Below are 13,106 nucleotides of genomic sequence, written 5' to 3'. Positions count from 1 at the left end.
GCATACCAATCAATCAATTAAGCGAAAATGAATGATAAGATTCGATTATGTTCTTCTTTTGTGCACAGGCGGTTATATACAACGTGCATAGTGTCAAAAGAAATCACACCCACACACACACACACACAAGTATGAAGAAGCCCCTCCAACTTTTGGTTGAGTTTGACTGCATTACCTTGAGGAGACTGACGACACTTCACAATGGAAAAAATAATAACTTTTACATTTCAGTGATTTGTTTTAAGTACAAAAGTACAAGTGAAAGTAGAAATAAATTAATGTGACACTATCCCGTAATCACATATCAGGGTCAACTATAATCAGTCCATTGGTTTACAAAACTTTATTCAATTTGTTATCATGACAGAAACATGCATTGTTTTTTTAAGATAACTCAAGCATAAATGCTTATTTTAATCATCCTGGTATGTACATAACAAAGTTTAGCATGATGGCGGACTAGATACATTTACTCATTTCAGACAACGAAAACAAACAGACAAACCTGATGCGCAAGCAATCAAAAAATGGAGGGGGTGGTAGTACAGAACTTGGTGGGGGTAAAAACAAGAAACAAAAGAAATGGGGTACGAGAGAACAGAATTCAGCATAAGGGGGAAAAAAAAGGACGACGAAGACTTGGAGCGCCAGAAATGTTGGAAGAGTGGGTCACGTCACAATAATATTAAATGCACAGAAGACACACACGCAAAGTTAATACATTTTGTGATCGGCGAAAATGGCACTAAATTACATAACGATTGGGCCATAATCGATAAGTCGAAACAAGGACACAAAACACGAGAGAAATTACGAAGAACAATTGGTCAGGCAGCATTTGTCTCATGACAGTGTCAAATGAACATTACAGTGAATAAAATGTAGAGGCTCATGTACGGAACATGCCTGGTTGTCTTAATAAATTCTTGTACAGTTATGAATATGGTCTGATTGACATTCCGGGAATATTGCGGGATGCCTTTCAATAATATTTCAATAAACTTATAATCAGTTATCAATTGACAATAATCGTACATCTCTACACAAGGGTCAATGCAACAAATAGTGCTCAGCAGTCTCCCTTGGGTAACCGCACTCACATTTGGGGCATTCCTTGAGGTGCCGCTGACATAAATCAAATTCAAATCACTCATACCAATACGCAGTCTGCAATTATGGACTTTTTCAAATCTATCTCCAAAATAATAATGACATGGTACTTTAAAATCAACGTTGATTGCAGTAAAGTAATTGACTGACAATTAGGGTTGTATGTGGGGTGCCTAAAATTTGAACTTTTCTTATTCCCGAATATTTTTTGTGGGCGCAGAAGCACGGGGCAAATGGTATTGTTTTTTTCTGGAGGGGGATCAGACAATATAAAACCAATTAGAGGCCGAGTTGCCTGACAGAAAGGCCAATTCTAGCCCCAGTCCATGCCGGTTACATGTAATTAGCTATGCACACATTTGAGATCGATACCCAACCTTACTGAGCATCAGTTCTTTGCGTTATTTTAATTTTCTTGTTTTTCTTTAAAATAAAAAAGGGAATGGTTTTATTGATGTCATTTTATTATGTCATTATCTAGTCAGCATAAATGACTTTTGTGGATACAGGAGAAAGTGTTAAAATGTGAAGATTTCAAGTGTGGTTTGTGGTCATCTGCTCAGTTGACCACTTAAAATGTTGTTTCATTTGATGATACGTTTGTTTGGTGTTCCCGCTTGAATGTGACAGTAAGTTGTACAATGTTACTCTGTGTGTGTGTGTGTGTGTGTGTGTGTGTGTGTGTGTGTGTGTGTGTTGTGTGATGTGTGTGTGTGTGTGTGTGTGTGTGTGCGTGCGTGAGTGTGTTTGTGTGTGTTGGTGTGTTGTGTGTTTGGTAACCGGCTTTGTACAGCGGGACCACCTTATTTTGTCATGTATTTTTATTCATTCTGGAGCTTTATTAAATAAACTGCCCATTTCAATCACAACTCTGGTCTGGTCTTATTGTCAGTGTTGCATAAATGATTGTATGTGAGCTTGTGAACATACAAAGAAAAAGAAAGAAACATTCTGTGTCGAAATATCTTGACTAAAAATCAGGCGGAAGACTACACCTGTTGCATTTCCTATTATGCTCAGGCAATTATAACTGAGGGCGGAAGCGACAATGATTCGTTTTCCCCCCAGATAACATTAATTTGTAGAGACGGAAAAGGAACACGCACATTCTGGAACTGATTTGTGTAAATAACTGAGAGGGTGTTTTGTCTGTTTTGTGAAACGGTCCTCACACATTTGCAAAGTTCCACAGTTAGGCAGCTGAATTAAAGCATTACATAATGCATAGTGTAAACTCTAGGCCTACTTCAAGGTCTTATTACTTCAAGATGCATACACGTGCTGTTGTATCTGTTAGTGCTTGCCGGACACCAGTGCTGATTAAAATGGCTTAGATTGTTACTAATTTGAAACTACAGTATGTCCTTTTACGTGTTGTGACAATTTTGTTGGTACCGATGATTTATAAAAAGACTTTTATCACAGGTTTCTTCCATATCAAACATTTATACTTACCTTCAAGTTCGAGTTTACCTTTACTTTCACGAGGAGAGTCTGTGTGTGTGTGTGTGTGTGTGTGTGTGTGTGTGTGCGCGTGCGTGTGTGCACGCTTAAATATTCTTGATTTTTGAACATAAGCAGTTTATCTGTCATGGAGTTGTGTGTGTTTTCATGTCTGCGTGTTCTTTTCCCCCTCCTTCCTCCTCTCGGCAGTCCGGCTTCAGTCATTTTATTCCTCCCCTCAAAGCAGACAGCAGCATTGTGTTAATGTTCAGAACTTTGCCAGGTTTTTTGTTTGTTTGTTGTGCTTCTTTAATTTAGGTTTGTTGTTTGTTTAAAACACTCAAACATACGCACACATCCACACGCACACTTTTACTTTTTAAGTTATAATAAGTATTGCATTCAGCCACGGTTTTTTTTCTCAGTTGATATTCTGATTTTTGCCATTTTTTTGTGTAATTTGTTTTTGTTGTGCTTGTTTGATGTAGGTTTGGTGTTGTTTGTCGTTGTTTGTTTAACACACACTCAAACACACACTAACCAGACACACACACACACCACCACCACCACCACCACAAGAATAGGTTTACACTCACTTTTTCCTCCACGTTTTAATTTTGGCAATATCATTAACCCAGGATTGCAAAGCAGGGATCATTTGTCAATTTCATAACAACGTACATACAATTTCAGCTGGTCACTTCAATAAAATGTGCATCATCACAGGTTTCTGCTGGAATGACAGTGTCTTATCTGTCAACACAAAATACACACACACAAAATGAGTGTGATGCTGTATGCCTCCTAACAGATCCTAACTTCACCCTCCAAACCTCCCTGCAGATGTATGTTCTGTGCACAAAAATAACCTTTTAAAATATACAAAATGCAGACGACATTTCTACATTTGTAGTTGTGCTGCAGACCTGTTTACCCCCATAAGTGTTTTGGAGTAATGCTCAGCCCCAAAAATAGTAATCCTGGCACAAAAATAGTAATCCTGGTACAAAAATAGTAATCATCCAGCATTCGTCGCCAATTACAACGCACATGACAACTGTGTCTGCGAAACGCAATCATGCACATATATCCATCATTCACAAACAAACACATCAGTCAGTTTTTGTAGTCATCATAATGTCAAAGAAGATTACATCAAAAGCACATGCATCACTGATTCTTTTTCTTTTGCTCGTAGTAGGCCTTTTTCAGTGTGTCAAGCGCTTCTCTACTGTACTTGCGCTTGCTGAAGGTACTGAACTTGTCAAATTCAGGTGCACGGAGCCCCTGGGGCTTTTAGTCATACCTCAGGCAGCTATCTATTAGAAGAACTACCAAGTTTCATTGACTTGCACCCAAAGAGTCAAGAACTGCGATTTTTTTACGAATCAATTTCGTACTCGGACCCGGCTGGTCTTGACCTATTTTTGGATCTAAATTTAGATCAGGTAGATCACCACATCATGCACAAAAAGACACGTCACTAGCAAACTATGTCAGACATCATCATGAGTTTGTATAAAACAAAATGGAGGCCGGAATCACTCAGTTGAATCGAACTCCGACCAAACACCACGTAATAACTAGGTTAATTTATGCACTCGCGTGAACAAGAAACTGTCGAGCTTCACAGATGTCGTCGTTGGGTAGTTTTACTACCATAGGAGGATTTTTGAACTGTAAATGCACTCAGCTGCAACAAAAACGCAAAACGAAGGCTGTAAGCTGCACTGTGCCTTTAAGTAGCTCAACACAATGATCGCAGCCCAGGGTGCTAACACAGTTTGGAAGGTCAAGGTTTTATAGTATGCTTCACTAACGGGATCTTATAAAAAAAGCTAAAACATTTACCACTGAAGAAAAACCATCTCTGAACAATTCAAAATTGTCACACTACTAGTTTTACATTTTAAGGATCTTGCCTAGTGCACATCTTTTTATTATGAAACATTTGTATTGTAAACAAAAGAAAACACAATGTCTTGTGATCTGTAAATGTTCTTAATACAGGGAACTTTATACATTGTTCAAGTGAAGTACTGTACAGCCTATTTAGCTTGTTCATTTTCTCCCTATAATCTGCTACAATTCAATAAACTGCTGTAAACTTGTGCCCTTAAAGTAGATTTATGTCCTTCTGTGTGGGCACCTTCTTCTTCTTCTTCCTCTTCAGTGTTCAGTGTTTGCATTTGGATGTGTGCTCTCTGGCCAAGTCTTGTTGCACAGGGGTACGGGTGGCAAGAAAAGGCCACCCTCTCAGAACGTGTTGCAGAGTCTGTTCTTCCTACCCTAGCCACAGTCGCACGCTGTAGGTGCAAAACCTATCCTTTTGATGTGTACCTTCAGACAGCAGTGTTCTGTGCAAAGGCGAAAGATGGCTGTCTGTTCTGCGTGAGTAAGATGGGGCTATGGTCTTGAATGAGCTGGTAGCTGTCTGTCTTTAAAAAAAAAAAAAAATAGACATCAAAGAAGCTGCAGCACCAGCCAAGTGTTGACTGTTTTCTTTATGCGTAACCTGGTCCTGGCAGTAGCTGTTGTCCATCTGTAAACAAGCAAGATCATTATTATAATATATTGATGGTGTATTTGTTTTACCCAAAAGACGATTAAAATAACATTTAATTTTTGTTTTAGTTATGTGGCATACATGCAGTGGAACGATCATATCTTGTGATATCTTCCCTCTGAGAAAAAAACTACTATTCAAAATGTACTTTTACATACTTTTTTGTTAACTTAGGCTTTTGAAGATCCACATCCAATCCTGCCACAATGTAGGCACAATCATAGGCTAAAATTGTCAGGGTTATTTACCATCGAACTGTCCTCAACATTCTATGCTGACACACACACATGCACACACACACTGGCACAGACACATAACTTGACTTCACTTAGGAAGGTTATGTGATGCTTAAATCATTTGTCTTGCCACTAGTTCATCACAAGTAACCACTGTGTTTATTGCTGGTATGTGCTTAAATGGAGGGATAGTCTTATCCCATGGTAAAACATTTTTTTTTTAAAAAGCCTGGCAGGTGATGTGAGATGTGAGCCAAACTGTGTTCACGAAAAGCAGCCGGCCTTTAATAACACAAAGCTGCCTCTGTACACAATTCTGCTTTTACACATGCTATCCCTTAACTTGGATTCATACCAAAAATCAAGCCTGGTTTCATAGGAAACAGTCAGAATGTTGATTCAGCATTTAGAATGATAATCTTATTTCATGTACACGCCTTGGCAAATCTGACAATTAAGTAAGCAGAAGTTTTCTTCACGGGACGGATTTGCTCATTTTATTATGTAGCAATGCACTTCACTTGGTCACATACACCCCCCCCCCCCCCCCCTCTGTGCACAGTGATAGTTTTAAACAAGGAATTCTGTAAACACAGGGGTGGTCAAATACACCCCCCCCCTTCCCTCTGTGCACAGTGATAGTTTTAAACAAGGAATTCTGTAAACACAGGGGTGGTCAAATACACCCCCCCCCCTTCCCTCTGTGCACAGTGATAGTTTTAAACAAGGAATTCTGTAAACACAGGGGTGGTCAAATACACCCCACCCCCCCCCCCCCCCTTCCCTCTGTGCACAGTGATAGTTTTAAACAAGGAATTCTGTAAACACAGGGGTGGTCAAATACACCCCCCCTTCCCTCTGTGCACAGTGATAGTTTCAAACAAGGAATTCTGTAAACACAGGGGTGGTCAAATACACCCCCCCCCCTTCCCTCTGTGCACAGTGATAGTTTTAAACAAGGAATTCTGTAAACACAGGGGTGGTCAAATACACCCCCCCCCCCCCCCTTTCCCTCTGTGCACAGTGATAGTTTTAAACAAGGAATTCTGTAAACACAGGGGTGGTCAAATACACCCCCCCCCCCCTTCCCTCTGTGCACAGTGATAGTTTTAAACAAGGAATTCTGCTGTAAACACAGGGGTGGTCAAATCCACCCCCCCCCCCCTTCTCTCTGTGCACAGTGATAGTTTTAAACAAGGAATTCTGTAAACACAGGGGTGGTCAAATACACCCCCCCCCTTCCCTCTGTGAACAGTGATAGTTTTAAACAAGGAATTCTGTAAACACAGGGGTGGTCAAATACACCCCCCCCCCCCTTCCCTCTGTGCACAGTGATAGTTTTAAACAAGGAATTCTGTAAACACAGGGGTGGTCAAATACACCCCCCCTTCTTCCCTCTGTGCACAATGATAGTTTTAAACAAGGAATTCTGTAAACACAGGGGTGGTCAAATACACCCCCCCCTTCCCTCTGTGCACAGTGATAGTTTTAAACAAGGAATTCTGTAAACACAGGGGTGGTCAAATACACCCCCCCCCCCCTTCCCTCTGTGCATAGTGATAGTTTTAAACAAGGAATTCTGTAAACGCAGGGGTGGTCAAATACACCCCCCCCCCCCCCCCTTCCCTCTGTGCACAGTGATAGTTTTAAACAAGGAATTCTGTAAACACAGGGGTGGGACTCTCTTGTGATGAAAAAGGAGGAAATCCCTTTTTTTCCAGGGGGTTCGGGGGCATGTTACCCCGAATTTTGGTTAAATGGTACATTAAAATCTGTGCAATCTGACAAAAAAGACATTCTCCACACTCCCCAACCTCCCCCCCCCCCCCCCCCCCTCAAAATTACTATTAGTTATCAGGAGTTTTCAGTCAGCACAATTTAACTCTCAAGCCTCCAGTGTTCTGTTTCATCTCCACGTCACTCCAAATCATTCAGTCAACAAGTCATAGATATTGTAATGAAATGTGACGCGGAAAAATAGATTACTCCAGCAGAATTCGTAAGTTGTGTCCGCGGAAATCCGCGGAAAAGTCCCACCCCTGAAACAGCACTGCATGGGGCCTTTTCCAGAAATAAATTCATCAAAAAATGTCAACTCACAACAGCAAGAGTCAGTGTGTCGATTGTTCATATGTGACAAAGTTGAGGGATGAGCTTATCCTATCTTAAAGCCTGGCCAGAACTGAGACGGTGACGAGAAGTAGTGTGCCTATAATGACACAATGCTTTCTTCGTAACCAATTAGATTCAACATCTCAGATCTGGTCAGGCCTATACAAATGCCATCTCTCAACTTGGTCCATACAAAAATCATGAACCTGGCTTAATTCTGTACAGAGTGGGAATTTGTTTTTCTCTTTTTCGAAATCCAAAATAAGCAAAATCAGGTCTTAAAATCAATCAATCAATATGAGGTTTATATCGCGCGTATTCCGTGGGTACAGTTCTAAGAGCAGGGATTTATTTTATCTTTTTATTTTATGCAATTTATATCGTGCACATATTCAAGGCGCAGGGATTTATTTATGCCGTGTGAGATGGATTTTTTTTTACACAATACATCACGCATTCACATCGGCCAGAAGATCGCAGCCATTTCAGCGCATATCCTACTTTTCACGGCCTATTATTCCAAGTCACACGGGTATTTTGGTGGACATTTTTATCTATGCCTATACAATTTTGCCAGGAAAGACCCTTTTGTCAATCGTGAGATCTTTAACGTGCACACCCCAATGTAGTGTACATGAAGGGACCTCGGTTTTTCGTCTCATCCGAAAGACTAGCACTTGAACCCACCACCTAGGTTAGGGAAGGTGGGAGAAAATTGCTAACGCCCTGACCCAGGGTCGAACTCGCAACCTCTCGCTTCCGAGCGCAATTGCGTTACCACTCGGCCACCCAGTCCAAGTCCAAATGGAGCAAGTCTTAAAATGGGAGTGAATTTACAGATGTTATGAACAAGAAGTCTGCGAAAACAGGGTCATTAATAGGAAGGAGTCTTAGATTGGGGTGTCTTAAAAGGGGCAGGGGTGGAGGCCACTGTAATGACCATGAAATAATCAAAATAATACTATCAGTCATCTTATTCTCTACCAAATTTCTAGAGGTCAAGACAATGATACAGATTATTTACTTGTGTCACTGTTAGTGTCATTCTATGAATAACAGACCGATAGAAAGAGAGCTCTGTGTCTTGTACCTGGGTTCGTGCTCAGTTGCTTGAAAATTGACTTGTCAGAGGTTCTTCTTCAGCCTTACACCAGCCTACAGCGGTAGCTTCTACTTCACCAAACTTTGTTCTGAAACAAAACAAATAAAACACATCTTCAGGGTCAAGCATATGTATCAAATCATGATCACACAATTAAACCTTCTTCTTTGGTCAGTACTATTGAAGATTTGTTAATTGTTTCTTGTTCACAAAAGCACTAATCAAAAAATTGCTCCAGGGGCTTGCAACGCAGTACAATATATTACCTTACTGGGAGAATGCAAGTTTCCAGTACAAAGGACTTAACATTTCTTACATACTGCTTGACTAAAATCTTTACAAACATTGACTATATTCTATACAAGAAACACTTAACAAGGGTAAAAGGAGAAACAGAATCCGTTAGTCGCCTCTTACGACATGCTGGGGGGCATCGGGTAAATTCTTCCCCCTAACCCGCGGGGGGTTGTACAAGATAATGAAATAGAGTGAATTTTGAAGTGCATTCATAATTAAAGCCCAATCATGTGGTTTAACCTACCTAGTCTTGAAAAGCCTGTCCGAGGAAACAGATCAAGCACCCTTCCGCAGACCTTCCTGACGGAAGAGTCTTGGTTGTAACCGCTCACTTTCTAAAGTAGTCCATAAGCAGTTCCATGTGCCTATGTTATCACTGTAACCAGCTCCTTTGTGTACCTGTGATCTGGATGAGCTGCAACACATAAAACTTTCATATGAACACTATGTCAAGTATACCAGTTAGCATCCATCAAACACTGACTGACTGAGGAGCATCACAAGATCTGTTCTAAGGAGTGTTTATGATACAGCTGCAGGCACATGGCACTGAGTGGTCAATTGGTGAGGGGGGGGGGGGGGGGGGGGGCAGAAGTTCTGCTCAGTCTTGTCTGCTGATACTACACTTTGTGGTGGTGTAAGGCAGGGAATCACACCCCAACCACTGGCCCCGCCCACCTGGTGTCGAGTGCCTGTGGATACATCAGTCCCAGTCATGGCTGGCCCCCGGTTGACAACTGCCATGTACGTCATGTACGGGTACATTTACTTTGCAGTACAGATTAGTTTTCAATAGCAATGACATCATGGACGCACACCTGCCCAACGCAGACAAGGACAGCAAAATCAGGGACCAAACGTGATAAAGAGTAACTAATCGTCACAAACATCAAAATGCTTTGCATTTCTTGACCAGATAACAATCATTTCTGGGCAATTGAAGATTATTATTCCACCTACAGGCTATCACCCCCATGGCTGTTACTTGTAACACATTTCATTTCTTAAAATATGTTTTGTAAAGTAATACTGTAGTTAATAGATTTCTCTGAAAGGCACATTCCTTCTCATGAAAACAATTTGGCTCACCGTCTAAGATCTGGTCAGGCTTTAAAATGGGATAAGACATGATCTCTTAACTTGTTCACATACCCACAATGAACGGTCTGGTTGCTCTCTGCGCCAAGTGCGATTGTGTTATGAATAAATGCTGTAAAAGCTACAACTGTACTAGCTCATTTAAAAAAAAAAATCACAAAATGTCATTTCACCACAGCAAGCAAACAGTGTGTTTATTTCTGGTATAGAACAGACACACACATACACACACACACACACACATACACCAAAGCAACACAAAAGCCCAAAACATGCCTACCATCTAAATGAGGAATCCAGTTCCAACTGTCTTCTGCCAATATAACACTGCCAGAGACACCATGGTGTAGAAAGTCAGTTTAAAGAGAGACTACCTGAAAGAAAAATGATACAATAATAATAAAACACCCAGTGCAATAGACATACTTGCTCGTTAAAGGCTTACTTTACCATGTAAAAACATTTTGCTTCACAGTCTCAGATCTTGTCAGGCTTTTACTTGGGATAAGATCATCCCTCTACTTGGACGAATAGCAACATAGATCAGCTTGAATGCTCTCTGTGCAGAGTGGTTTTTGTTTGTTTGTTAAAGAATTAGTTTTGTTAACAACACTGGTACCTTTTTGTGAAAATATTTCATCACACATTTTAACTCACCACAGCAAGCAGTCACTGAATATATAATTTTTTGTATGTGGCCAAGATGAGGGATTCCAGAGCATAATATAACATTGATTTCTTCATGCCATCTGATTTGCAGTTGAATTCACAGGGCGAGAAAAATTCTAGACTGTCCTCAACATTCTATGCTGACTGTAAATTGTAAATATAATACATCCACCCTAGCTAACTGGTACACTAATCACTTGCTCTGGCTTACTTCTTTTTCCAACATAATAAATCTGTTATTTGTACTTTAGCCTTTTGTGGTAAAATATTCTCATTACCACCAGTTGCACTCACAAGCTATTGCACTAGTGTATTTTGGAAATGATCAAAGGACTTACTTGTGTTCTACAACAGCACCATGTCAGTGTTGCGGGAAGAATGAGGCAGGGCTTGGTAATAACTGAGACCTGCAAGTAAACAGAACATATTTAGAATCCCAGCATGTGTTATAATTTGTGTATATTTATATTATAAGGTCTTACATTGCAATAACAAACACACACACACACATGCACACACTCATTCAATGTGCTCTATGTGCTAAGAATAAGAGTGATTGTTTAATGAATTAACGCTGAAGAAGCTACTACTAGTTGCTTAAACACATTCATAGCAAAATGTCACTTGATCACCACATCAAGCACACTGTATCTTCATTTCTGGTTGTATACATTGTATGCAAGTGGAGGGATGATCTTATTCCATGTAAAATCCTAGCTCAGCTGATCTCTCTCAACTTGGATTCATACCAAAAATCAGGAGCCTGGGTGTTTCTGTTCAGTGGGCATTTCCCTATTTGTTTTATTTGAATGCATTTCTTAAAAAGAACACTTCCTCTGCATAGCCGTCAGGATGTTGGTTCCACCTTTAGGAATGTGTCTTAGTGGACGGACAATCTTATTCCATGTACATGTTCCATTCCTTCGTGCATTATGTGATTCTACTGTATTTTAGTCATAAACAATGACCTTCATTCTAATAAGAAGAGACTATTACCTTTCACCTCGGACGTGTCAACTCATATTTTGCCGCTGAGTCGGTGGACAGTTGCTGGAAACCGAGTCCGTCGTCACACTTCGGGCTTTGGCAACTAAGTTCACTTTGCGGGTCTTTCCCCTTGTAACACCATACTTGTTCGATCACAGTTTCTTTGTTCATCGGCCGAAGCAGGCCCAGGCTCCTTCGCTCCCGTCTCGGCCACAGTTTCCTCAGTGCAGTCGCTGAGTCGGGCATGAGAGCCCGCCCTTGAACGCACTCTCCCCTGTACCGCATAGTTTTAAACCTCCCCACCTTTTTAATCTCCCTGTTTGCCGGAGCTAACCACTATCGGTAACAGTGACTCAACCGCAGGACTCTGAGACGTTCGCAAGAACCCAGTCCTCTTCGGAAGAAGATGATGATCAAAGATGCATTGCCGACGCCGGCCATGTTGAATTAGTGAAAACCGAAACGTGGAAGCGAAACTAACTTATCTTCGGGAATCAATTAGGAAAACTATATGTGTAGTAGGTAGAAAAATGGCATTTAATGAGACAGATAAAACTCGGATCAAATGAGAAAGAAAGAACTATCCAAACTTGCAAGCACAGCCGCGGTAGTCCTAAGTACGTACTGAAGTTCCCGATCCATGTTTTAGTCTAACCAGCGCTGTCTCTAGTCTATAGATGCGCAACAGGATAAGAGATACCCTGAGGTTATAAGTGATACTCCCACATACGTTGCACAAGCATAGTTTAACGTTACCTTATGTACGGTCCAACCGGTGTGCAATGGGTGCTCTCTCTGTCTCCCCGTCTCTCTCTCTCTCTCTCTCTCTCTCTCTGTCGCTATCTCTCTCTCTCTCTCTCTCTCTCTCTCTCTCTCTCTCTCTCTCTCTCTCTCTCTCTCTCTCTCTCTCTCTCTCTCTCTCTCCAGGGGCGGACCTAGGGGGGGGGGGGGGGTTCCTGGGTGCCCGGAACCCCCCCCATCCGTTTTTTATTTTTATTTTTATTTTTTATTTTTAGTAAAAAAATAAAGGGCTTGTGCTTTTCTTCCTTCCAAATGCAACATGCTTGAAACTGACGAGAAACTCAAAGGAGAGGCCTCCGATTGACCAAAAAAAAAAAAAATTCCTTCAGCATCTGGGGGGCTCTTTGCCCCTGGACCCCACCGGGGCCTCAACGGCCCCTGGACCCCTGCTCCAAATTGGACCCCCCCCCCCCCCTTATCCACAACTAGGTCCGCCCCTGCTCTCTCTCTCTCTCTCTCTCTCTCTCTCTCTCTGTCTCTCTCTCTCTCTGTCTCTCTCTGTCTCTCTGTCTGTCTCTCTCTCTCTCTCTCTTTCTCTCTCTCTCTTTCTCTCTCTCTCTCTCCTTTTGTCTCTGGTTATGTGTGAATCCTCTTTTGTGTATGTTTATCTTGTGGGGATCGTGACTCTGCGCTTTAAATAGCGCCTACACTGAAAATGACAGGTCCTAAGCCTCTAATTATCTTG

The 13,106-nt window shown here is 41.3% G+C and overlaps 1 long non-coding RNA gene across 1 annotated transcript; it reads right to left on the bottom strand.

The window, feature by feature from the left end:
- Positions 1 to 3,669: 3,669 nt before the first annotated feature.
- LOC138978517 (uncharacterized) lies at positions 3,670 to 12,411 on the bottom strand. Its single transcript, XR_011459714.1, has 6 exons — positions 11,630 to 12,411; positions 10,972 to 11,040; positions 10,245 to 10,338; positions 9,111 to 9,281; positions 8,558 to 8,657; positions 3,670 to 5,095 (listed from the first exon to the last, which is right to left on the bottom strand). It is a non-coding gene; the product is annotated as an uncharacterized lncRNA (long non-coding RNA).
- Positions 12,412 to 13,106: the final 695 nt, after the last annotated feature.

Source organism: Littorina saxatilis, linkage group LG10 (genome assembly GCF_037325665.1).
Source record: "Littorina saxatilis isolate snail1 linkage group LG10, US_GU_Lsax_2.0, whole genome shotgun sequence".
Lineage (NCBI taxonomy): Eukaryota > Metazoa > Mollusca > Gastropoda > Littorinimorpha > Littorinidae > Littorina > Littorina saxatilis.
The sequence above is the reverse complement of the archived record's forward strand: the minus strand, read 5'-3'. Positions and strand labels throughout refer to the sequence as shown.